Source organism: Crassostrea angulata, chromosome 2 (genome assembly GCF_025612915.1).
Source record: "Crassostrea angulata isolate pt1a10 chromosome 2, ASM2561291v2, whole genome shotgun sequence".
Taxonomy (NCBI): domain Eukaryota; kingdom Metazoa; phylum Mollusca; class Bivalvia; order Ostreida; family Ostreidae; genus Magallana; species Magallana angulata.
Window position 1 is genome coordinate 28,798,650 of NC_069112.1, and position 27,609 is coordinate 28,826,258.

General features: G+C 34.2%; 4 pseudogenes; all 4 read right to left on the reverse strand.

Annotated features, from left to right (window-relative positions):
- Nucleotides 1-1,638: 1,638 nt before the first annotated feature.
- LOC128174137 (uncharacterized) lies at nucleotides 1,639-2,630 on the reverse strand (annotated as a pseudogene).
- A 13,042-nt stretch (nucleotides 2,631-15,672) lies between these two features.
- LOC128174138 (uncharacterized) lies at nucleotides 15,673-17,198 on the reverse strand (annotated as a pseudogene).
- A 92-nt stretch (nucleotides 17,199-17,290) lies between these two features.
- Nucleotides 17,291-19,599, reverse strand: LOC128174139 (uncharacterized; annotated as a pseudogene).
- A 4,646-nt stretch (nucleotides 19,600-24,245) lies between these two features.
- LOC128174140 (uncharacterized) lies at nucleotides 24,246-27,040 on the reverse strand (annotated as a pseudogene).
- Nucleotides 27,041-27,609: the final 569 nt, after the last annotated feature.

Sequence of the window (27,609 nt, forward strand, 5' to 3'; positions counted from 1 at the left end):
TCAGGTTCTTTCCACCTGGTCTCTTCACTGCTTCCTCCCCGGCCCAATACGGTATTGAAGTTCCAACTATCCAGACTGTTTTGAACTATCCAGACTGTTTTGAAATCCGGAATACTTTTTGCAAAATTAGCCTGTATTCCATTACAATTAAAAATGGATTTACAATCTAATATAGTTTTGAAAAGCCCTTGATTCCCATCTGCCTAGAGCTTTAATTTCTGATTCTGAAACCCCTTGTTTTGCAAGATCTGTAGCTCTGCCTATTCTAAAGCTATGTGGTCTAAAATGTCCCCGAATGCCATTAAATTGGAGAGTCTTTTGCAGCATGCAATTAAATTGGTATCTTGTTATGGTTTTGTCATCCATATGGGTAAAAAGTAAAAGAGAGCCGCTGTCGGGGCGTAGTCGTAAACATTTTAGTACCCAACTTACTGGACATGTGTCAGCACTGGGTTGTCTAGATATGTGCAACGTCGTTGCAATTCCCATCTGATCTGTTTTTGACCTTGAAATTAAGATCAATTCTCTGTAAGAATCAAAATTCGGTGGCCACGCATAGTCACGGATTTTCTTCATACTTGACAATTTGATAGACTTTGGTGAGTAAAAAAGCCTAACACCATTTGTTTGTTGCTATGTGGTCCCGTTGCCATGGTAACCGAGGGTAAAGGTGTAAAAATGGCATTTTAATGCTTATTTGAGAACATGTAGTGAGTAATGTGCAGAATTCAGGGTTTCCAGGGTAGAATAAATTATTAAAAATAGTTGTCATTTTTCAAAAGAAAGAAAAAAATTCATGGAGAAACGCATAATTTCAGAGCGTTTCCATGGTTACTAAACAGAAATTCTAAAATCTGTTTTCTTCATCTAATTTGAATAAAAAGTGCAAATCTTTGATTTTTTGGTAAACACTATTATGATTGTGCAATTAAAAATTTAAATATGAAAATTGAGAACCGTTGCTCTGGTAACAAGCTTAAAAATAAGGAAAAATATAATATTTTTAGGCATCTTTAAATGGATATTATTGACTTATAATGAATAAATATATAAAATCAAATGGTGAGAAAAAATAAAGTATGTCCTTAACTTTAATGACACTTGAAAAAAATCTGAAATTTTCTAAAAATAACTGCCGTTGCTATGGACTTTTAAAAAAGTACGAATTTCTGTGTGATTTTTTACGCAACTTAATTTTCCATAGCAACAACACTTCTCTGTTGCATAACAAAGGTTTTTGTGGTGTATAATGAACATTTAGATATATTTTTACAAGTTCCAACTAAAACAATTGCAAATAAATTCTAAAATCAGGAATGAAAGCATATCAAAATAATCTTCAATTTCTCAATTTTTCTTAATTTTTGGCCTAGTTGCCATAGCAACGGATGTCAATTTTCATGATGAAATATATATTGCATGGACATTGATATGGATGTAAAAATTTAACAGTTTCCAATTTGAGCTTATTAAAAAACCGCAGAAAACTGATTTCAAAAATTTGTTACGGTTTCCATGGTAACATTTTAAAAGTGTTGGTTTCTCCATTAATTTTCTTATATAATTAAATAAATGAAAATAGGACAATGGCTGTTTTATGTCTTTGATAGTGTACATTAGTGGGCAAAACATTCTAATATGGCTTCAAAGTAGGAAAGTTTTGCTATTTTCCCATCTTTAGCCTCGATTACCATGGCAACGGTTACCCCCAGCAACCAACTTTTAGTGGTTTTTTGCGTTTTACTACTAGGTGTGTCCATGTATGAAATATAAGGAAAATTGGTGACTATGCGTGGCCAGACCCTTTTATAAATCATTGATTCTTACATGGAATTGATCTTAAAATACTGACATTGTTTCCCTCAACTGAGATGTGTGCCCTGTGGATGGCCAAGACCTCGCTTACCCTAAACAAACCGTGATATGTGATGGGAAAAAAATAGTGGAGAATATAACTCTCTAATTGGGTGATCTGCAAATAGATGGCAATGCTAACATGACCCTTTGTAAAATGGATAAAGTTAAAGGAATTCGCGGATCTGTTGTGATGCTTCGCTTTTTATGGAGACCCTGCAAGGCTTTTTTAACAATAAAGGATTGGATGTTATCTTGGATGCCTCTAATTGGTGAATATAAGACAATGCACTAATGTACAGAGCAGCTGTTCTGTATGCAGTACCTGAAATGGACAAATGGTCAATAAAATCAAGTAAGTGATTAATAGGAATGGGAAAAACCAAAGCTAACCCCAACTGTTCAATTTTTTTTTGAAATTGGTCAAAGCTCCTTGATAGGCTTTATGTGTGTTTGTTAAAATTGAGCCCTGGATAAGCCTGTTGGCTTCAGTCTGCTGTTAGTGCTCGCTGCCAGAATTCGCACCACTGTGAACGAGAGAGACAATCCGCGATAGAATTTAACTTAGATGATATGTGGTTTGCTTTTAATAAAATATTGTATTTGAGACATGTGAGAACCAGTTTCCTTACAATTTTCATGACCCTAGCTGATTTTGATGTTGTGGTGTTTATAACCTGCACAACTGCCATGCTATCAATGTAGAACAAAATTTTTGAGTTGGCAAAGCGCTGCTCAAGAGCTACCTGCACTAGAAAGAGTTCTAGGAAGGTCATATCTCGAGTTATGCCCTGAGCAAACAAACAACTTGACCAATGGGCATATGCCCACTTGCCTGCGAAAAATATGCAAAAATCCCCCGCTTCTCCCCCTGCACTGTCGGTAAAGAGCTGTAAAGTGTATATTTTATTTCTCAACGTTAGATAACAAGAGGCCAATTGGCCTTAACGGTCACCTGAGTAGCAGAAGATTTTTTAAGATTTAATACATTTTTACTATATGGTCACATTGGCCCCACCCTAGAGCCAGAACCCCTGACCCAGGGGCCATAATTTTCACAATTTTGGTAAAGGGCTTCATGGAAAACATAACCATGCATTTAGTTTTTTCTCACATGCGTGGTAGTAGAGAAGAAGATTTTTGAAAATTTGGCTTTTTATGCATATTTTGCCCTGCCTGTGGCACCCCAAGGGTGGTAGAGCCATGAATTTCACAATTTAGATTCGTCTTACCATAGAGATGCTTCACACCAAAAATGGTAACGATTGGCCTGGTAGTTTTCAAGAAGAAGTTAAAAATGTAAAATTGTTAACGCACGACGACGGACGAAGACCAATTGCAATAGGTCACCTGAGTGACTAAGGTGACCTAAAAAGTCTTGCATGATTTCAAACACAAGACATAAGATTTTAAAACGAATAAAAACTAAACCATGAGGTTACACCACAGGTACACATGTTGCAGATGGGAAGCAGAGAGAGTATACAGATATAATACAGATATAATACATACACATTCAATCTTCAATCTAAAACTTAAAGCATACAGACGACTCTTGTTTATAAATAAGTCCAAGGTATTTCATGAGGAGATAATCTTCCAATTACTGTTCAAATTTAAAACAATTATTTTAGAATCATGTTTGGCTGCAAGACCAAATGTCCTAAATTTGTTAACTCATTTAAGTCTCAGCATTTTACTCTTTTTCTGATAAATATTTTTATCTTGTTCTGATGAATACTTCTATCAGCAAGAAATTTGCATTTGTTTTTTACTTTCAGTGCTTCTGCCTCTCTCGGTACACTTTAATCTTTAAAGTCCACATACAATTCAAATGTCCTATTCCATTGTCCATTTTTTCTTTGATGGTAATGTGGTGCATGATGGTTTATCCACTGATTCTATACCACTTGGGACATAATCTTTGTGTTCTTCAATAGAATCTGTGAATCAAATATAAATAAATTTCAGTGAATTAAATTCTACAATTGTACATGCAAGTTAAAATAATGTTTTACAATAACTTTAAAAAATGTGCACATTCACTTTGTGTTGCATGAGAAGAATTGTTCATATCCTTAAATAACAGTTTCCTTGAAAAGTCGGTGAAATGGGATATGTTTTAAGGACTAATTGTCACAGAAATCCCCTAACACAATTTATCCCCTTGAATAAATCACTTTTAAACTTAATTAGAAATACTTTTATTTACACCTTGATCTATTTCTGCATTGAAAGCAACTTTTCTTCTCCTGTTTATACATTGGTTTCTTTAAAAAAGAAAGAAAAAAATTCAAAGAAGATATTCCTTTCATAAATACATGTACGATACATATATCTTTCTTTCGCTGATGAAGAATTAAATACAGATATATCAATTAATGAACAAACTATCACTTTTTCAATACATCAAAAGCACATACTAGTATGCTCGACAATTCTTACTACACAAATGGAACTTAATTACAATATAGAATACAACCATATAGCAATAAGCCACGAGCATTTTAGCACTTGTGATATCAATGGAATATATTCCTATTTACAACAAAAATACGAGTACACCCTGAGTTAAGATAAAATTAAGGTCTTTACATTATTAATTAAAACTGAACACTGCTCGTACATAAGCACTGTTACAAGGTATATATGTATATATACCATTTGATTTCGTTACAACCGATTGCACAGCTGTTACTTGTTGCCGTATAGTATTCTTTCTTTGGTCTTTGGTTTGTATGCATTTATTTCTTATTAGTCCCCTACCGGTTTAACCGGAGGGGACTATAGCTTTCTTCTGCGTCCGTCTGTCTGTCGGTCTGTCCGTCCGTCTGTCTGTCCGTCCGTCCGTCTGTATGTCCCACTTCAGTTTTCCACTTTTTTTCTTTATGCGTTTGACGAATGATATGAAACTTGCTGAGCAGCTTCAGAATATCAAACTACAGATCAAGTTTACACTTTTGTAGTGTCTGGTTGACATATTTTTGAGAAAAATAATTTTTTATATTCCAATTTTTTAATGTTCGGGTTCGTTATCGGGCTCGGTGTGTATCAAATAAACGAGGAAAGTATGTTGTCAGTAATAATATCGTGCATTACTTGGACCATTCCTTTTATTGTTTATAACAAACAAATAAGTTCTGTAAAATAGTGTCAAGCATTGTGTTGTAAATTTAATCGGCAGGGTTTTTTTGTTTTTTGTATTATTACAATCAAGGTCGTTAATGGGTTGGTCTGTTGAGACGGTCAGAAATGATATTATGCATAACAGTGCATTGTTTTCACAAATTTCTACAAACCGGTAGGGGACGTGTATTGCTTATGCAATACTATCAGAATGCTTGTTTTATGTGCATAAACTGTTGGTAAATAATGCATTAACCTGCTTATTTGATGTTAGTATTCTTCTTGCTTGAAAAAGTGCATAAATATAATAATTTCATTGCGACTGAGTAGCACAGCAAAGCAAGATGTATGTCCTCACAGGTGAAACCTCTACAGCGAAACACTTTCAATTGTTTAGATGTTTAGGCCTTATATTAGGTTTATAGAGGGATAGCAGTGATGAGAAAAAAATTATTTTCATTGGACATAATGATGGATGAATAAAAAGAATTATGGCAGACAGTGACTATATATTTACAAGCGGTGTATAGCTTCCATAATGATCAAACTGTCCAAATTCCACCGTGTAGAAGTTACATACACACATCCTTCATGGTAATTAAAAATGATTGTGGACACGCACGCAAGCACGTACCCACACACACATACATACATACATACAGACAGACTAACATACATACAGACTTATTTATAACAATCATTAGAAAGTCATCACAATCAAGCATCTTACAACTCTTGAACTGTGACCCAAACACATGAACTGACAAGTTAATTTTCTGTATCATATAGTCATACTTATATTGGAAAAAAAAAACTCCATAAGCATACATGTTTGAATACAAAAAAATCCTAAAACAGTGACTGAAATTCCACGAACAAAGAGATATAACTTTGTATTTTGGGTTAAAATAGCTCATTTCATAATAGAAAATAACGGAAAACGGAAAAGTTTTTTAAAACATCCCCCCCCCGTGAAACAAAAATTACTTTTGATGGGATTTAATTATTGTTATTTAGCATATTTTTACCAAAGGGTTTGTTGTTTCACGGGGGGGGGGGGGGGGGGACTTATGTCTACAGACCGAAATACATTCTTAAAAAGAATTTTGCTTTGTAAATGTTCGAAAAATAATTAACAGATATGAATTAAAATGAACTTTTACTTTAATATATATCGTAAATATGTTATAATTAAGTTTATATGCACATATTGGCCGCTAAAAAATATTTCCCTCACTCATATTTACCGATTTCAATGAAATTGTTTTAAGACCCCGCGTGAGCAAAACTTTTATTTAAAGATAATTAATTAACACATTTTATTTTGATATAAATTGATTAGGATTTGATCATTCTTTTTAGTAGAAAACTTAGTTTTGGAATATCTGACAGAAATTCCGAAATATTTGGATGTAAAATGTAGGCGGGAAACGGGCGTTAGCGTTCGCAGTTATTTATGTTAGCACTTAAATCAACCTGGATAAGAAGACTTCTTCATTCATCGCCTAAATGGATACATATTTTAGAAGCTGAAATGAATACTAGTGTTAGCAACTTATGGTCAAGAGGTACTGAATATACTCTAAAAATATGATTTGTATTATTGACCTTTTTGATCTAAATGGTAATTTCATAACTTATGAAACAATTATTAACTCAAAGGTAAAAACAAATTATGTAGAATATGTAGGACTGAAGAACGCAATTTTTGAATATATAGGGACATGTAATATGACACAAGTAGAACAAAAGATTCAGCCATATATACCAATGCCCAAATATTACATAGAATTGTTCCTACGAATAATTATCTCTATAGAATTAAGCTTAAGGACTCTCCTCTTTGTAGCTTTTGTAACTTAAACATTGAAACAATAGAATATTTTTTTTGCAGAGTGCCCTGAAGTTAAGGATGTTTGGTATAGAGTTGAAGAGCTGTTTTTAACAAAATATAATGTCTCTTTTGTTTTTGATAAAAGAAGCATACTTTTTGGTAAATACAACAATAATAAATTATTAGTTCAGAACTTATTGATACTTATTGTAAAACAATACATTTTTTCCTGTAAGTTCAAACCTATCCAAAAACTTGACTTTTTTAGTTTAAGTATCATAATTGCCGACAGATTCCTTATTTCAGAAATTTATGTTATTTAAAAACTGCAAATATTTAGAATATGAAAGAGAATGGAAAGCAATTTGTGATTTGCTGTAGGTAGCATATATATTAGCTATTACATAAAATTTATGAATTATAAACCCGAAATTTACTATAGTTATTACTAGAAGTAGAATATACATAGCTGATTTATGTTTGATGTACATGATGTGATTGCCTGTCTGTCTTTTTTTTTCTCTTTTTACTTTCTCTATCATATATAACTCTTTTGCATAATATTAAGCTGTATATTAATTTTTCTTGTACCATGTATGTAAAATTGCATGTATGTAAAATTGTAAAAGAGTTTCAATTAAATGTTTCAAAAAATATATATTTGTCAACAGTAAAATGAATGCAATTTATCAATTTAATACCTTTATCAAAGGTTATAAGTATTCATTGAATACAATTTATAGCATTGTGCACTATTCTTGTCAGCATGATTCAGCTGTTCCAAAGGCTCTTCTGTTAAATGCACATTTCTCATAGAATAACAGAGATTTAAAAAAATATAAATTGCATAGAGGTAAAAAAAACCCAAATATAACCATTTCATTCTTATTTTTTCGAGACAGGTGATCTGATTACTGCAACAGTGTCCGCAAACACATTTTCATAACATGCTAGTGCTTGGTATTCAATTTGTATACACACTCTGTTGCAGTAATAATAATGCTTCAATGTTTAAAAAAATAAAACATTATCTGAAATCACATATCAGTGTATATATTTGTAATCACTGTCGGATAAAGTATTTGGTAATTTGGTCAATTATATTATTTTGGGTATATGTATTTTGATATGGATTTGCACTTTGTTATTTAATAAGAAAAAGAAGAGGAAGATGAAATATATTGATTACCAATAATAGTATAGTAATTGATTTTATAGGATTTGTAGCATGGGCACTAGCCACTATCTTTACGGTAGGGCTTTTAGTGTTCAAGAAGTGGTTGGGGAAACAATGTGACCAATTTGTTGATCCTAATGATCCTGCCACTCCCAATACCACCAATGATCCTACTACCCCCACCACTGATGAACCTTCTACCCCCACTACCATCACCATTGAGCTATTACACTCACCACAAATGAACCCACCACTTCCACTTTGATTTACGATGATGATAATTTACGAGGTATGCAACCCCCCCCCCCCCCCCTCACAAGCAGCCACCCTCCATCTCCACTGATAAACGAGAGTCGCATCCCACTTTTAACACCTATGTCAAAAATGTCCACCATCACCACCACCACTAGTGATAATGATGCTGATGATGATTATGTTGCTTTTAATACCCGTTCTAAGAAACAATTAAAATTTTAAGCAGGGTATCAGCATATCAGTGCTGTAGAAAGTCATGTACATAGCGGATTTTGTTTACCTTTTACATTGAGATTTGTGATCTGGGTTTTTTCAGGATCTTTTTTTTTTAATTTTAAGCTGGACATTGCCACACCAGTGTACATAGTAAAGTTTGTTTTAGTTTACCTTTAACAACTTTTACACCGAGATTAAGATTTTTTAAGTTGGATATTGTAATAGCGTTGTGCAAATTATGTACAGTTAAATTTTAAATAAATCAGAATCAGGAGGCTGAAGAATGTCAACATTTTTGTGTCGTCCCTGTATCACTCTCGTGACCAACAGACAACTTTGGTGGTTAGTTGAATGTGAACAGCCAAACAGGAGCAATTCACACCGCCAAAAAGATAAATACAAACGTTTTTGGACAATGTTGTTGCACAGAAATGTATGGAGAGATCCGAGGTAATTAGATCGGAAAAGGAGAGCTCTGCAGAGGGACCCGCATCATAGACAATACATCTACCACAGACGGGATATAATGCCAAAATCTGTTGTAGACTTAGTGAGAACTTTGTTACCAAATTTAGATGATCAGCCATATCTGGGACATATGAGAGAGTGATAACAGTTTTGATGTTTTAATAAATTTCTTGAACTTTAGTAGTGTTTTGTGAAAGATTTTCAATCAAAGGGTATGTTAAATTAATAATATATATTAAATTAACAGTGAGATGAGTCATTCTGTTTAGTTCTAACAGAGCACAAGGCTACAGCCACTTCCTGTATAAACAAACACAAGCTAACTCCACCTACAATGTCAATCACTATTTTGGATTTCAACATTTTGAGCTGCTTCGGAACTTTATGGGCTTAATTCTCTTTAAATAAATTTTAGACACAATTTTAACAGCCTTTGTAGAGTGTCATGGTGGCAATTTCCACACCAAAACGTAGAATTTATTTCTCCCATATTATGCATGTATTTTCAAATTAACCTCTCTGATATGAAAGCTGCAGAAAAAATTGAATTTCCCATTCATTTTGTGATTGGCCGATATTTATACCCGGTCCCCGGCGTTTAAACACCGATTTTGCGGAACGATGTGTACCTTTTCATCTCCGAATCGCCCACTATCAATGTTGACATCATGAGATTAACAATAGAAATAGTTGACACGGATATTTTCAAACATTACACACGAGTTCAAGCATCCACTGATAACTTTGGCATCGATGGAAAACAATGTTATGAGTGGTGCGTCACTGGCGCCATTTTGAACCGCGGAAGAAATCACATCTGCAATAACGTTGAGCCAAAATAAATCACAAAATAATCTTGATAATATTTGACGTAGATATAAGAATGGTAGCAAACGAGATGCGAGAGCTTCTTTGATTCAGCAAAACAGACTAATACGAAGTAAAAACTATTTCCACCCCCAACATATGTAGTCAAGAACAGGTGTTTATGAAGTTACCTTTAAAATAGATGAATGGTTATGAATTATCAGTCTTCACAAAATTTGTTTCAGATGGCATTAGAGTTGTATATCATAATACGTGTATTGTGAGGGTTACAATGCCGCTATCGTAAGTTGACAAAACAATCCTCTCCTATATCCTGAATCCCATCCTATCCTAAGAATAAAGAGTTAAATAAAACAAAATTAAAGGAAATAATTCTATCGACTTATGTAATAATCAGAAGGCCTTATTAATATATAAAACCGAAAATCTTTAGAACGAGGTAACTTTTTTACCTGTGCATCGGAGAAACTAAATCGTACGCGGGGTGTACTCAATTAACAAACAGGTTTTGGTTAGAAACATGTATATAGAGATAAAGAACTTTAATTTATTGCTTAACAAACAGTCAGATCAAATTCATTATCTTATAATATAATATCCACGGAGAATATCGTTAATCGGCTAATTCGGTCGCCGATAAATGTAAACACGATTAAGGAAAGCATTTCTATATTATTCAATTAAACTTGTTGATTCATCATTTGTATTACAAAATAACTTGTCGGAACAAGATAAACTGATACAATGTATTCATAAAAAAAAATCCTAAACATTAACCAGCAACATTAGATTGAGGCCTGTTATATACACACGTATATTTTATTGATAATGACAACTTTCTTATATATTTCATTCATATTGAATTAATTTCCTTTTGTAAACCGAGTGGTATTTTATGTTTGAAATTTAATTTGTTTGATCATTTTAGAAATACATTGCCGCATCTGTTTGTGATCTCTCATGTTGACATCTCCCTCCTCTCCCCTATCCATTTCTCACAGTGATCCCCTGTTTATTGCCATTTGTTTATTTTCGTTTATCTGATTGATGGTCAGATCTTAGACTGGCGTGTCTTTGAATTTATTATAGTAATTCCCTCCTGTATCCTGTTTTGAGAATTTATGTCTTTGAGCGTTCCCCAAATTGTGGTTCCATCTTGGAGTTATTTCATTGGTCCTTTATAGAGAAAGGGGAGGAGTTGTCAAAGATGAGACATGCGGGATTGATAATTATTAGACACTCTCACTTTGGATTTCTTTTTAAAAATGATGTTTCTTTAATTGTGATTTTGGACTTTAATAAATTATAAATTTTAAAACTGGATATTTTTATTTACGTTACATCACGTAACCAATATTACGTAATCACAACAGGCCTATACCAATACAACACATATGTAAACATAATCAGGACTCGGGCTTTGTTTACCAAACAAAGAATTCTTACTTCTGTAACTCGATATTTGACTTTCAAATTTTTTTAAAGCATTAAAAATATCTTCATTAACAATTTCAGACATAAAAAAATAATTTTGGAAAAATTTGAGCTCAACTCGTGACTAAGCCCCTTTAAATCCTCAAATGTCCAGCAATAAATATCTTTATTTCATGGATCATTGACCGAGCTATCTTCCAGTAATATGGACTTCTGCGTGGGTATACTCCCCTTTATCGTTAAGGAAGGAAGGGGTGTTCCGATGAACACCTTAAGGGAGAAGAGAATGAATTGTAAACCCATGTCTGCCAAAGTAATGTCTCATAGGGTTATCTAGCAAGCATGTTGCCATTCTGTACTATTGCAATATCTGAGATGCTGCCAGGACATATTTTGCGTACATACACAACGGCTGTAGTAGGAGCAACACCGGTAACAGATTTCACTGTATGTCTATGTTTGTATGAACTGTAGGTCTGTGACTGGGCTGTCATGTGCTGACCGGAAACATTATGCATTACCTCCGTGGCATTTATCACAAGACAACAGTTAAAATCTCTAAGCTTGCTGGCATTGAATCGTTGCACTTAAAAAGAAAAGGAATCTTATTTCCATCAGACCTTAAATAAAAACATGTTTATATGCATAGCAGAGACATGGGTAATTATGATGGCACGAATAGTTGCTTTGCTGCTACAAGCCTTTAAACATGTTATTTTATTTGTTTAAGATTAGTTTCAGTTCTCTTTCATGAAATACAACGAAGTCAAAGTAATAATCTTCATAGTTTTCACATGTTTTTCTTACAAGTGTGTGAGACTGATGCAAGATTCTCTATCCTTTGCAGTAGAATATCAATTTTATTTAGTATTAAAGGATGTTATGAACATTTTTCCACGATTGCAGGCTGATTCTTGGTACAATTCCACATTTTGTAGACGTCAGGGTTTCGTTGCCTTCCACGCCGAAATTTCCCACGAAGAAACGAGCTGTATGATCCCCGCAAGAATTGGCAATTCTTTGTATAGTTTGTGCGTAAAGCGTTAAATTGCCAATCTCAGTTGGAGTTTTTTCTGCAACCATTGCCACATAGATATGAAAAGCTTCAGTCCATTTGACCATGGACTTAATGGGATCTTTATCACTTGATTAAACAAAAAGGAGTTTTCCATCTATATCAATTGACTTGTAATTGTTTGACTCAGGGATGGTAAAGACTGTTGGCAACAAAGATAAAAATTTCACGTACTCCACAGCATGAATTTTAGTGCGGATCTTATCATCGACTCCCAGTGTTAAGAGAGTAGCAGTTTAGGAAGGGTTCAACTCGGGTAGGTTTGGGATATCAGATTACGAGGAACACGGTGTACCTGTGGCTGTTATTTCTTGTAGCAGGGTTTGAGTTGCTTCTCCAGACGCTGACTGATCTGTCGTTGGCGCAACTGGCGGTTGGGTTTGACGATACATTGTCTGAGGCATTGTAATGTTTACATTTGACATTTCCTCTTCAATGACCCGTCTACATGTTGTTTCAGTATGAGGAGTTATCGAACTCGTGCATGGTCTGACTAGGTCCTCCACGGCTTTATTTGTAGAGGGTTGAGTGGCTGAAGTACAGTGACCTTTTGTAAATTAAAAAGATTATTCAGCTGTGTCGGAAATGTCACTAATCTCACGAGAATTACATCAATGCTCCAGTTTGGGACGCTTGAATCTGAATCGTTTCCACGTAAACAAACAGTCACATACCGAGGTTTATGCTGACGGACGGCAGCAATTATCAAACTCAAAGGTCTGTCACTTGGAAATAAGCCCCCCCCCCCACTAATTTCGTAAAATTTCACATCGCTCAATTCTGAAATATCAAACACTTAAGAGCTTGGTAGGCGTGTACCGATATACGAGCTCAGTCTGATTACATGGGAGTCGCACACACACAAAGTTGTCATCACGCAAATAATCACAGTTACATCGATAAATAATCGCAATAAAGTAAATGTTGTCCTTTAACGCATAACACATTTCCGGTTAAGATGCAAGTTGATTAAAAGTCAAATTTGATATCGACGACCAATGTTTACAGTTAAACCGTAATGGCCGACAGCACAGTTTGATCGAGTAAATGTCCCAGGTGACGCTGTGGCATATATTTTAAGAAGACGATATAATACTGCAATTTACCTGTGTAAAACAATGGAATAACGCTCAATGAATGAACTGGCAAATTTACAGGATGCTCAAGAATCTTTATCTACGATAAACAGTAGGAAAATTCCTATACAGACAGCAAGTTTTCTCTATGACTGAAGTTCAGAAAAAATGCGTAGTAGCAATGTATGCAAACTGCCTGATAAAAAATATCACTAATTTGGGGGAAATCCCCACCTTAACCCCTGGCAACATACATAAACCATTTATTGTACTTGAATTGTTTTTTGATGAGTCCAAATAAATAATTAAAGGAAGTGAACATGAAAATTTATCAAGGGCTCAAATTTGTCTTTTTGATTTATATAATGATATCTGAAAACCATTTAGACACAGCTCTCCTCAGTAAGAAGATATACCACTTAAAATAACTAATGTCTGCTATTCATGAGCACTGATATTGTTAAAATCATTACCTCCCTGCTGGGTTATCTCTAAGCATCTAAGAGAGGGCAGCACCGATGCTGACGTCAGTGAGACACATTGCATTTTTACACAATGTTTCGGTAGGGATATGTTCCTAACGAATATTTAATAAAGGAGCGGAGTTCATACTGCATGAAGGTGTATTCTATATATTCAAAACGCAGTATCTTGACAATGATAACTCAACACACGCATGTTCTCGAAGTTTCATCACCTTGAACCTCGCATTCCTTCATATACGTGAAACTGTAATTAAATAAAGAATATAACTACTACCGTGCATTAATATAAACGTTACTGAATTATATAATAATAATATTTTCTGTTAATATATCAACATATATCTACATACCTCCTTGAGCCCACTTATAAACAAGGGAACATGTACATGTTTCTTTCGCACGCACGATCGAAAAATCTCCGACACAAAAGAGTTACAAACACTCGTACACATAATTATTTGTGAAATAACTTTCACCGTAACATGGCTCCTCAAATTTAGGAATACTAAATTTAACTCAATTATATCAAATATCAAAAGTCTTAACATGCGCACAATACCAATAACCAATCATAATGCATACGTTAAATACAAAGCACATAAAATATCGCAAAGTATCGCAATTGTCTTTAGCACAATTTATATATAGAACGACACAGTTAATTAGGCTACGCGGTGGGGAATTCCTCGGTCTCGTGTAATAACACTAACTTATGGATTGGTCTTTCAAGGTAAGTCACAGGATCTTGCCGTTTGCCATATTTATCCAAAGAAGAACTGGCTATCACAAGTTTGACTTTCCGTCCATGTCCATCATTTCAGTGTAGCACTCGTGAATACGGCCAAAGCGCCACTGGTTTCTTAGTAAGTTTTCATCCTTGATCAACACCACATCACCTACTGTCATATCGCGTTTTGACGATGTCCATTTACCTCTCGTCTGGAGTGTGTTCAAGAAATCCTTCCGCCAACGGATCCAAAATTCGTTAGTAAGGTACTGTACTCTTCTCCATCTTTTGCGCGAATACAAGTCTCCTCTCTGGAATTGTCCTGGGGCGATCAGCTGGCATACTATTTCGTGTAAATGTATCAGGCAATGGTATCTTCAATTCATTATTGAATTCACGTACTACTAAGCGTCTTTATGACTTTAAACAACCTGATTTTCTGCATACATTGTAGACAACAACAATTTGACCGTTGTCCCTGGCAGTCCAAGTTCACGATAGGTGTCCTCTAATATGAATGTTGGATCTGACTGAGTATCTAAAAGTGCATATACCAGTCTTTCTTGGTCTGGTTTATCCCTGTGAGAAAAATATACTGGCACTATCATAGAAGTCTTGTTTGTCACGCCATCATGGTTTCGGAGGGATGATGATCTAATTCTCCCTGCATGAGACGGAAAAGGTTGTGATTCATGAACATAGTTCTCTGTTTTCTTGTCCCTTGAATTCTCATTCGGCTCTGCTTTGCGTATATCACCATGATGAGATGTAGGATTATTCCTACCGCACGTCCTACACTTCAGTCTTCGCTCGCAATGCTTAAAAATGTGACCAGCATTTAGACACCCAAAACACAAATTGTTTTCTTTGGCATATTTCTTTCTATTTTCTACGTCCATAGCTAGAAAATCGTTACAGTGGTTGAGATAATGTTCTCCTTTACAAAGTGCACAGGAATTTCCTGTCCTGGGAGTCGTGAATGTAGCGAAAGTTCTTCCTTTGTCTGCAAAAGATGAATATCTGTTCCTGTTGGGTTTCTTTGAATGAGTAAAGGAATTTGCCGTTTCACTTTGTCCACGCTGCAGTAAAACCAGATGTAGAAATAACTTCAAATAAGTCACACAAATAAAACCCTAAAAGCAAACAACGGCCACCTCAAACCTACATTATCCAACACAAAACCGTTCTTAGATGGAATCTTAACTATTTCTTTTTCACCGTTTACACTAATACAAAATGACCCTATAGAATTAGCTAGCAACTTTGGCCACCATATAGGTAAGGGTTCCATCATAGGAACTATTATCGTACACATGACCTTTTGCTGCTCGAGTAAACAAATAATAGGAAAGATCAATCCAAAGGGGGAAAAAACATAGGGGTTGATTTGATCATTTCCTTTCTAATATCTTGACAAAAGACATTAATACCTGCTGATAGAGGAGTTGCACAAGGTGTAAAATGTTTTAAAGCATACCATCTTTTGAACTCATTGTATTTGAATCTAGTGTCATTAAATCTATTGAATGTGGAGCACCAACATCCATGCTTTTTGGCTGAGCATAGTGTCTGCTGCACTTAGGATTCTAGAAGGTTTATCTGCCTCATTCAACTTTGAGGTCACAAATGTTAAGCGTAAATCAATATTTTTTGCAACAATAAACTGAAAAACATCTTTTGTGATATCGTTAAGCTCTTTACATCTCTTACCCTGACTACTCCAAGAACCAATAACAGTCATGCTGTCTGTGTATACATCCACTCGTGAATCTTGAACCATACTACTAAGAGATAACAAAGACCTCAAGATTGCATCTGCCTCCTTAACATGTATTGGCCTTATATCATTTTCTGACCATTAATCTCCTAATACTAAGTCTTTCTCCCCCAATCTTACACACGCACCTTATCTAAATCCAGAAGAATCAGTATACATTGATATTGTTTTGTGAAATTTCAATCTCCATTTAGAACAATCCTGCCACTTATCTACAAATCTCCAATGTTCAATTTCCTCTTTTAGGGATCCAGATATTTTAACAGACCTACTATTTTTCAAACCTTGAGAAATTCCAGCAATTATTTCTCTACAGAACAACTAACATCCTGGGATTACCAGACTCATAGAAATACACTTTCCAGTAAATCTTTGCAATGTCTTGACATCTACTTCCTTTCTTACTACAATTGATTCTCGAAGATCTATGAATTTTGCTTTGTTATCATCTGGTAATATGTAAGCTTCCCTAACTGAATCAACTAAAAAACCCAAATACCCCTTACAACTTGAAGGATTTAAAGAACATTTACTCAATGCTAAGGTATAACCCAACCATGTCAACTAAACCATATACCAACCTCCTAGCCTCCTCATGAACTTTCACATCATCTACAGATTGCAGGCGGATTACAAGACAAAAAGAAGTTATTCTTATAGTACAACTACATCAGCAAACATGACAGTTGATATCAAACAAAACTTCACTAATAGAAAAAATATATTTAAACAAATAGCTTTAACAATTTGTAAAATATCATTTATACACATCTATACATGAGAAAAATAACATACATGTTGCTGTATCAAGAAGAAATATATGAACATTATGATCTCATCTACTTATTTCCTTTAGCCAACTTCATTTTCTCGCAATCTTTTATCAAATGCATATTGCTGTTGCAAAAAGGCAAGGACCCTTAGGACGACAAGGCCTATAGCCTTGTCTACCCCCTCGTTAACCTTGATTTCCATATCCATTATACCCCCCCCCCCCCATATTGAACATATTGGGATACATGCCGGGCATCATAGGATACAAAGAAGGTTGACGAGGATATAAACCATTCAACGGGGACTCTGGTCGCTTTTGTGTTTCAACATATTCATTCTTACTCTCAGCTTTGGTTTCAGGTTTATCTTTCAAACACTTAGAATTTGCTTTCGAAATTGCATCTGCTACTTTCCCACCTAACACAGACAAACACAGATTAGAAATTTGAAGTTTTGACTGATATCTGTTGGCTTGCCTGTACAACTCTTCAATCATGTCAGCCTCCTCATGGTTTAATTTCCTAGCCGCTTTAGACAGTTCATCAAGAAGAGTCAGCAGGATTAAAGCATTGCTTGGATCATCCTGTAGGCAAAGTGTCCTCACTCCTGGGCCATCTCCCCCTTTGACGTTTTCTCCAAAGACAAAACCCTCTCCTCCAAGGTTGTATCAACATCATGCTTCCTTTTTTTTAAGGTCCTGAAGTTTCTAAAGGTACTGGTGTACTGCTTCCTCCTGTGGATGCACTAGTGCTAGGATCCTAAAAATATGACGTTATAACACTCTTTTAAAATATCATACCGCATATTTGCTTTATATGTAAGGGCAAAATTAGGTATTCATATATTATTCAAAATTCCAGATGTATATCATGTATATGTACTGGTAATTATCTGCATGTATGAATTGTTTAATGCGCATTAGCATATACATATATAAAACATACCGTTGGATCATCTAATGCCTGGCCTCTTGGTTGCCCCACTTCATTTGCAAAAATTATCAAGCAATACATTAACCATCTTGCCTCGTTAACATCAATATCTCTTCCTGTTTTAATATTAAAGGCCTGAAAGGCCACAAAGGCGTCGAGCTTAAGGTAGTTGAAACAGTCATATTTTGAAGCAGTTATGAGTAATGTTTTATTGAAATGTTGATATTGTCGAAATGGAATTGGAATGTGTAAAAATTGTTATTATTTTAAAATCAAGATCATAAAACTGTACATGCTGATTATTTTGAATGGTAATGTTATCTTTGCAAATAATGGTTTTTTATTCATTTATTTGAACACAATATAAAATCTTCTTTTACATTTAAGCAATCATTTTTCTTATTGAAGATGAAGTCTCATTACTTATGCGGTGTGTGCATGCAAATTGAGTTATGCGTAATATAATGTTATGAGAATTTGCATGCATATATTGTTAAAGTTATAAAGCTGTATCTTTCAAGTTATCAATGATTTAATGCTTATATTTACATTTTAACATCTTGTTTAGTCTGGATATCTTATACTAAAGGTAAAGTTCGTATCAATGACAGAGGCTGAGAGCCACTGCAACAACTACAAAAGGGACCTTGAGTTTTGCATCTTGCGAGATGATGTATTTCCAAGTCCATAATGAACATGTCACTGTCACCTCCAAGCACTCTTTTTGTGTTATGATCCTATTTCTGTTTTCCACATTCTTTACATGCAAAATTTGGGATATATAAATTTATCATAATAAACAACACAAAAAACATTTATATATAGGGAAAAACATTTCTTTTATTCTACCCCCGCTCCGAAGGAGAGGGGGTATACTGTTTTACCCTTGTGTGTCTGTCTGTCCGTCTGTCTGTCCGTCCGTCCGTCTGTCTGTCTGTCTGTCTGTCCGTCCGTAACAAAAATTTCTGTCGCATTTATCTCAGCAACTATTTATCGCAGATAATTGAAATTTTTACACACTATTTGTTTTGGCATGCCATATCGTGGGATATTTTTTTGTACCAATCAATCGTCAACTTCCTGTTAAATGAGTACTTTGTTTATTTTAAACAAAATTTTTCAAACACATTTTTGTCAAAGAATTCTCAGCAACTGTTTATCGCAGATGCTTGAAATTTTTACACAGTATTTGTATAGGCATGCAATATCGTGGGGTGTATTTTGGTACCAATCGGACGTCAACTTCCTGTTTAATGAGTACTTTGTTTATTTTTAGCAAAAATTTTCAAACAAATTCCCCTCAAAGATTTCTCAGCAGCTATTTATCGCAGATGCTTGAAATTTTAACACACTATTTGTTTAGGCATGCCATATTGTGGGATATATTTCTGTACCAATGGGATTCCAGCTTTCTTTTAAATGTCGACTTTGCTTATTTTGCATATCCACGTCAGAGCGGGGGTATCATTAGTGAGCATCGGCTCACAGATATCTTGTTTAATTATAATTTGGCAGTGATGCATGTTAATGCAATAACAAATAGTTTTCGTACAGGAGACATGTTATAAATGTTGATATAAAAATCTACATTTAGTTTTCAAAAATGATGTAAAAATTACTGTATATGGTGAACAAGAACGATCCTATATTTTAGAGTGAATAAACAACATTAGCAGAAGAAAATAAATCTTTTGTAATTTAAGTTTTTAAAGTTATTTCTTGTATAAATGGCACTTTGGGCTTGGTTATTGAATGGAAGATCATTTGTATGCACAGACTTACAGACTAAAATGATATTTGTATGAAAAAATGAAATGTAGTGTAACAAATAGAAACAGGAAATGTTTCCCCAAAGTTTACTCAAGTGTAATCGTAACAAATTAAAAAAAACTACTACATGAAATATCGGGAATAGTTGGCAATATATAATAAAAATGGCACTTCACAATGAATAATTCCTGAGTATCTGGACATGTGCTCATGATAAGTCAATAGGCCTTTATAAGAGAACAGTAATTTTGATGATATTAATGCAATGGAATAGTAAATTATTCCCGAGAATCTGGATATGTCTTTTGATTGGTCAAAAGGCATTTATATGTAAGTGTAGATATGTTAATCGATCAGTGATCATAATAAAGTAATAACGAAATGTAATGCTATATAAACAAGAGGCCCATGGGGCCACATCGCTCACCTGAGCAACAATGGGCGTTCAAAAGATATTGTGCCGTATGGTCCCTCGGTAGAATAACACAAAATAAATATTGTAAAGTATTCGAATTTTACACTTATTTTTGCATACACGTAATCTTTGACATTGTACCTTCATGAAATACTATTTTTTTTTACAAAAATAAGAAAATCCTACGCAAGATATAAAACTAAACATTTGGTAGGAGTACACTGACAAGTTGTTAACTTCCAATTCCCTATATTTTCGTTCTGCCCCCCCCCCCACTTTGTAAGGCGTTCAAAATATATGAAAGCATACAGGTACATTTTTTTCATCAACTACTTACTAGTTATTGTATTTTTTAAAAAAATAAAATAGTTATTGTTTTTTATTTTTAAAATCCTACATGTATAGATGTGAAGAAAAAATTGTACCTCAATGTGCTCAATTCCTCAAATTAAAAACATTCAAAAAATTTATTTGTCTTCTCCATTATAATTAAATGACTGTTATTTACTTCGCGTACAAACCAGGATAATTTTCCGATGTGATAACTTCTTAGGAATAGCGATAATTACTTTATCCCCGCAACAGAAATGTGTCAGAACTATGGAAACTGTTTTAAAGATGTCGTTATTATTTACCCGTGTCTGAAAAACTATCAAAATTGATGTAGATTTCACATTATTTATTGTATAAAGAGGGGGCCCCAAAGAGTAGGTATATACAGAAGACCATTCTTTATTTTGTTTGTACAAGTATTTAACATACTCTAATTCATACAGAATTTCTAATGTTCAACCAAAATTTCAGCGTCAATCGTAGAATTATAAGCAAGATACAGAGCTCACAGTTCGCCTAGGTTTGAGTCATATTTTGTTCCCATGAGTTTTTTACATTCAACTTAAGATTTTTAACTTGGTATTTCCTATTCAGCATTTAAAATGGAAAAAAAGAATGGCCTAAGATATTCAATTCTTTTATTCACTCAAGACCAGTTCACTGGTATTTGAGGTTCAAAATCAGTTTATACAAATGTACACAAACACAGTCAAGGATCACATGTACAGTAGGAGTAATAATGACGAAGAAAGGTTAAGTTTACAATACAATAAGTTGTTAAAGTTGGTTTCTGGAAGAACAGACTTTGAAAATTTTCTTAATAGCGAGCGCAGCGAGGCGGCGCGAAGCGCCGCTCGCGTAGCGAGCTCCATAGACAACGTGTACGAGCGGAGACAATTCGAGTTGAAATCTGCACATTGTTCAAAGAAATTTTTATGAGGCCACGTGAAAAAGTTCTACTATCCCAGTGATTCTTTGCGGTACATAGCAACATGGTGGAACAGGAAGCGTTTCTTAGGAAAATTCTTACCTCTAAATCGCATACATCATTTTCATTTAACTATAAAAAATCCTTTTAAAAACATTAAAGTAAACAACACATATGCTTACGTAAAAAAAACTGTATCTGAACTTTTGCTGACATATGACGTCATTTCCTTCGCCGAATTTGTCCGACAATTTACGAAAACTGTCGAATGCAAAAGAAAGTATGACGTCACAGTGATCTCGCGCTTTAATTTCCCGCGATACATTTAGAGGTGGATCAAGCATCTGTATTGGATGTAACGTGTTGGAAGTACTCAGTATCAGTGTTAACGGTGACTCTTTGGCTGATTAGTTTTGTTTTAATAATTTGTTTTGCTTAGTAAATACACATGCAAGTTCAGGCCATGCTAAATTTACTGTCATATTGATCCAATCATATATGCATACGTTAGGTATAGGTGACAAAAATTATTAAAAAAGAAAAGTCCAATCATTATTAGATTTACGTGCAGCCACGTCATTTTGTAATGAATAAATAAAAGGAAAACAATTGAACTGTTAAAATATCTACATGTATTTGTTATAGTTGCATATGTGGTCAAACCTTTCAAAAATATTTGATATCAAACACTAAAAAAGAGCGAGGGCACATGTCTACAACGCTTATAGAGCGTAAAAAAACCCAAACCAAAATCGATGTCACAGAGGAAAATAATTAAAACACAGGTAACAGCAAGGAACAGAATGAGAAATAACACAGACACACAATTTATTGTTTACAAATTATCATTAATAAAAGGTAAAGTAATGATAAAAAATAATTGTATCTACATAAAAAGAAACAAACGGCTCTGTGTTTATCAAAATATTTTATTAAGTTTGTTTAACATTTTATTAATGCTCAGTGGTAGTTTGTTAGGAAGGGACCATTGGAATAAAAGTTTTGTAACTTCGGGTTCCTTGCGGTGGTAAAAGTTTTCGAGACAAAGCCAAAGTTTTTTGGTTAGGGCAAGTCCACGGGTTGCATTTAACAATGATGACAAATGTGTGGTTTCTTCTGCGCTCGCCCCAACGGTTACACCGAAAAACATATTAAATATTGACAATTTTTTTTTACTTTTTTAATCTTTAGTTTTTAAGATCTGTGTACAAACATAGAATTGTGAGCAAATCTATGTATCTTGCTTATAATTCGAAGCTTAACACTTAAATATGGTTAGTAAATAAAAATTATAAACAATTAAACACAAGAAACATGCACTATAACAAATAAAGAACACAATTTATTTTTTCGAAATGAATCATATTTATACATGTTTATTCCTACATATTTCCGTCAGCGATATCAAACTCTATTTAAACTGAATAAACTCGAGAAAATGCCGAGCATCTCAACAAAACCTATTGCATTAATCTACCATTACGCAAAAGATAAGATAATGCCGAATTACCGATAAAATGAATTGTATTTCAGTACTTTTTTGATACATCAGATTTTGCTTAATTTGCGCAGGTAAACAGTTAACTGTTTGATTTACCGAAGTCTCTGTTTGATTTGATACGTAAAAATCACGAAATACAGACGATAGTTCCCAGGTTACAAAGCATAAATAATGAAAACGAAACGAAAATCAGAACAAGCTAACACCAACGTCATGTGTGAAAACTGTCAACGCATTGAAATATCTAGCCTCAATTTACTTCACAAAATCGGCACCAATATATTTTGCATGTTTCAAAAATTTCCCTTCATTCGCGAACTGTTGCACAACAAGCAAATTCATCATAGTCAGATCGACCCTTTTTCGTATAATGTCATGGCTGCTTTAAACAAAGACCCTCGTTTTAGAAGTATGGAATACGAGTCTTGGTAAAATGGGTATGCAAACCCAGGCCGTGGGAAAATAAAAGCCGGGGCAGATCGGCAATCGTCAATCCCAAATACGCATTATTTTGCAGCAATATTTACAGCAAATACAAATATACTGGTCCATCAAATATCCTGAAATTTTAATGAGATTGGCAGATCAATAACTGCCAATCTTTTGTTATGCCCAGGCCAACCAAGTCTTGTCTACCCATTTTACCGGATACCGAACCTATCGGATCCCGAACCCGAAGCTATTAAACTGATTAAAACACGCCTTTCCTTTATTATTATTTTTGTAATAACTCAGATTTGAAACAGAATTAGACCTTAATTTTTGCAATTTATATTTTCCTTCCCATAAGGATAATTTATGCTAAACTACGATGAATTGGAATCAGTAGTTCTTGAGAAGAAGATTTTTAAAAATGCACCCCCCTTTTTCTACAGTTTCAAGGTTTTCTCCGCTTTGAATACAGATCGGACTTTTATTTCTGCAATTTATATTCGCCCTCCCATAAGGATGCTTTGTGCCAAATTTGGTTGAAATTGCATAAGCGGTTTTAGAGAAGAAGTTCAAAATGTAAAAAGTTTACAGACGGACGGACAGACGGACGGACGGACAGACGGACGACGGACAAAAGGTGATCAGAAAAGCTCACTTGAGCTTTCAGCTCAGGTGAGCTAAAAACTGAGTATCAGGATTTGTGCTTATGATTAGAGATATCAACAGAGAGTTCTTTAAACAGGGACAATTAATATTAGATCTGTTCAGGAAAACTCATTTTTGGACTTGCATAGTGTATATAGCGTATACAAATATCAACCTGATCACTTAGCACACTGTGATTTGCAAAATCTCTCGTTCCTAAAGTTTATGTTTGCACGAAGAGGGAGTTTTCTCAGTAAACATTCCTCAACTTCTTCAGTTTCTGTACACTGTAGTGCAATCTTTAAGGTTTCCTTTGAGATGGAGAACTCTGAGAAATCTTCTGTGTCTGCTGATAATGTCAAGAATTCGGAATCAATCCACTCAAATGCAATGAATTTCATTGTTTTATTAACTTCTGGATATTCCACTTCCTAGAGAAAAGAAAGTTATGGTTTGAACATATAAGCATAAATACTTTTGTGATGCAAATAATATTTCTTTAAGGTTATTAATTAATAAGAACACTTGTCAATACCTGTAAAGTTCTGCGGGAGGTTGTTGACAAAGACTTTTCATCATTGAAAAGTTGGACGGCCACATCAGTGAGTTAGATATGGATGCCTACCGAGGTTTTCCTCTTGGCGAAATCCCTCCACAAGGTCACTTTACAAACAGCAGATTCATCTTTCACCCTTAGGGCACGAACAGAAGTGTCTACACCCCCTACTTTAACAGTTCTCTCCATCTCTTCCTAAAACAAGAATTTTTGTTTTAATACAAGCTTAATTTGTTAATGAAAGTGAAATTAACAGATAAATTAAATATGATTTTCTTTTTTTAATTACTTACTGATTTTATTTGCCCTCTGATTGTCAAGAGAGTCTTAACTGGGGATGTGTGGACTGCCTTGATCTCAACTGTCTCGGCAGGAGGGACATGCCCAAGCATGGCCTTCTTGAATTCTCTCTCTTTGCACATCTTCCAGTGGACTTGTCTTCAAGACTCTTGATTTGTTGGTGATGACAATAGTTTTCATGTCCTTTTTAATTATGGAGTTCATGAGCAAATCACCTGATACGCTGTCAAATGCTTCAACAATTGTTTTATTTGAATCATTTATGTGACTGAAAATTTCCTTATTGTACTGCTGAACATCACACCTTCTTGTAAATAAATGAGGCAAAATTCTAGTAATGTTACTTTCATTCTGCAATATTTGTCCTTTAAGGGTTTTTATATCTTCTTCATCTTGATTTCCTTCCCGCAATCTATTCAAAATTTCAGCAAATTTGACATCATCTCTCTGTCTCATAATTTGTTCAAGTTCAAAGATTTGAAAATGATCAACCCAAAGATTTGGTCCTAATGATGCAATATTTTCACTGCTACACTGAGAAGAAAAGATCCATTGATCCATTACTGGTTCCAATTGAAACAAATCGCCAAATGATATGACTGAGACACCTCCAAAGGTTCAAGACAACCCATCATTTCTTGCAAACGTTGATTAATAAAATTGAATATTTTCTTACCTACCATAGAAATTTCATCAATAAACAATACTTTCAAGCATCTGAATTTTGTTTGATATGTACTTAGCTGTTGCATATCTAAAGGTTTAAAATGAAATCCTTGATCTGCAGGAATATTAAAAGCAGAATGAAGTGTACATCCTCCAACATTAAAAGCTGCTTTCCCAGTTGGAGCACAGATTAATACTTTTACTTCATCTGGATTTTCTCCAGGTTTGTGATTTAAATACTTAATTAGTGCTTGATGAAGTGCCCTTAGTAAATCACTTTTACCAACACCTCCACTAAGAAAGCAATATAAGGGATTTTGTTTAGTTTTTATCCAGTTCAAAACATGATAAAATAAGTCTTTTTGATTAACATTTAATGTTTGCACCATCGAATGGAATTCAGCATCAGGCATTTCTATTGAAACATGATCATCTTGAAAATCAATTTGCTTTCTTCCAATATTTAAATCTAAAGCTAGGTCATAATCATTATTCCCATTGTTGATTCCTGGATTAAAGCATTCAAATTTTTTTGACAAATTTGATCCCCTTTCAAGATCACATTCATCTTGGTGCTGAGATTCTGTAACTGTTGGTTCATCTTCTGATGAATGAACTTTTCTTTCAAGTTGAGCAATATTTTCAGTCAGAGCACACACATACTTTTTTCTTTTGACTTCAATTTCTTCAGAATTATCATTATATCTTGCTTCGTAAGTAATATAACCCCCTAAAATATCAGAATAGTTTCGCCAAGGCAGGTAGAGCATTATCTGTTCTCTATAAAAATTATCTTTGTCATCGTTTTTGTTAAAACCAACAGAGTACAGAACTTTTGCATTATTTCTTTTCCTCATTATAGATCCATCTTTGAACACATGCTCTTCTGTCAAATCATTTTCATTTATTTCAAAAGACTTAGGATCATCTTCTGCATCTAACTCATAATGAGATTCTGGCAAATCTTCAGATTCAGTGGATGATTGTAAATTTTGCTCATTCTTACTTCCTTTCTTAGGGTAATGAAGAGCTACAAAGTCTGCCAAGCAATATTTATTCATTGTGTATGGTCTACGTTGATATCTTTTGATATTGCTGTCTGACTCTACCGATGTTGAGTTTCTGGAAGTTCTTTTAAGATGGACATAGGCTTCATTAGACCAACTCTGGCTTTGCCACGAGCTTTGCTCTAGTTCACATCACTTTTTAAGTCAATGACCATGTAAGGCCAGAATACCATGTCAAGAACCTTAAGCTCATACACCTCTATACATCAAATACCCGAAGTAGCGTTTTTTATCCGATAGTCAATACCCGGTCAAATGTTCTTAATTGTTTCACCCCTCACACTCTTGGAAGAAACTCCATAACAACTCTGTGGGAAGGAGGACACTAGTCCAGATCCCCCAGTTTTTCTTTTGTCAAGAACTGAGTTTGGTTGTACATCTTCATACATCAATACTCTCATTTGACCTTTCTTATCAGATTGACAAATCCCAGTCATGACTTTTTATTTTATAATAAATTGATTTATGTCCTTTCGTTAAATATTTAACTAACTTAGTCAATCCTATCAACTTAAAAATGCATGACTGAATCAACATATATCAGTTTCGAAGTACACTTTTCAAAAACACACACCATTTGCGCTAATTACCCCCCCCCCCCCCCCCCCTTTCCCCAGTAATAATGCAGATGGTATTTAACATGTCCAAGAATTCAAAATACAGGATATATCATTTAAACATGTATTTAGTAATGATTTTGTTAACATTCCATGTTAACTAAAATAATAAAATCAATAAAAATCACAATATATACACAATTCTTAAATATGATTGGAGTAATTTGGCACATTTCTTTGTAAAGAGTAACTAAAAATAAGTAAATTACAGAATATAAAAGTTATAGTATTAATCATTAGTATGACAAAAGAAAATATAACATAAAGGAAAGAAAAATCAATAATAATCAAAACATTTTCATTACTGCACTGTAATTTGTTAATGAAAAATAATTACATAT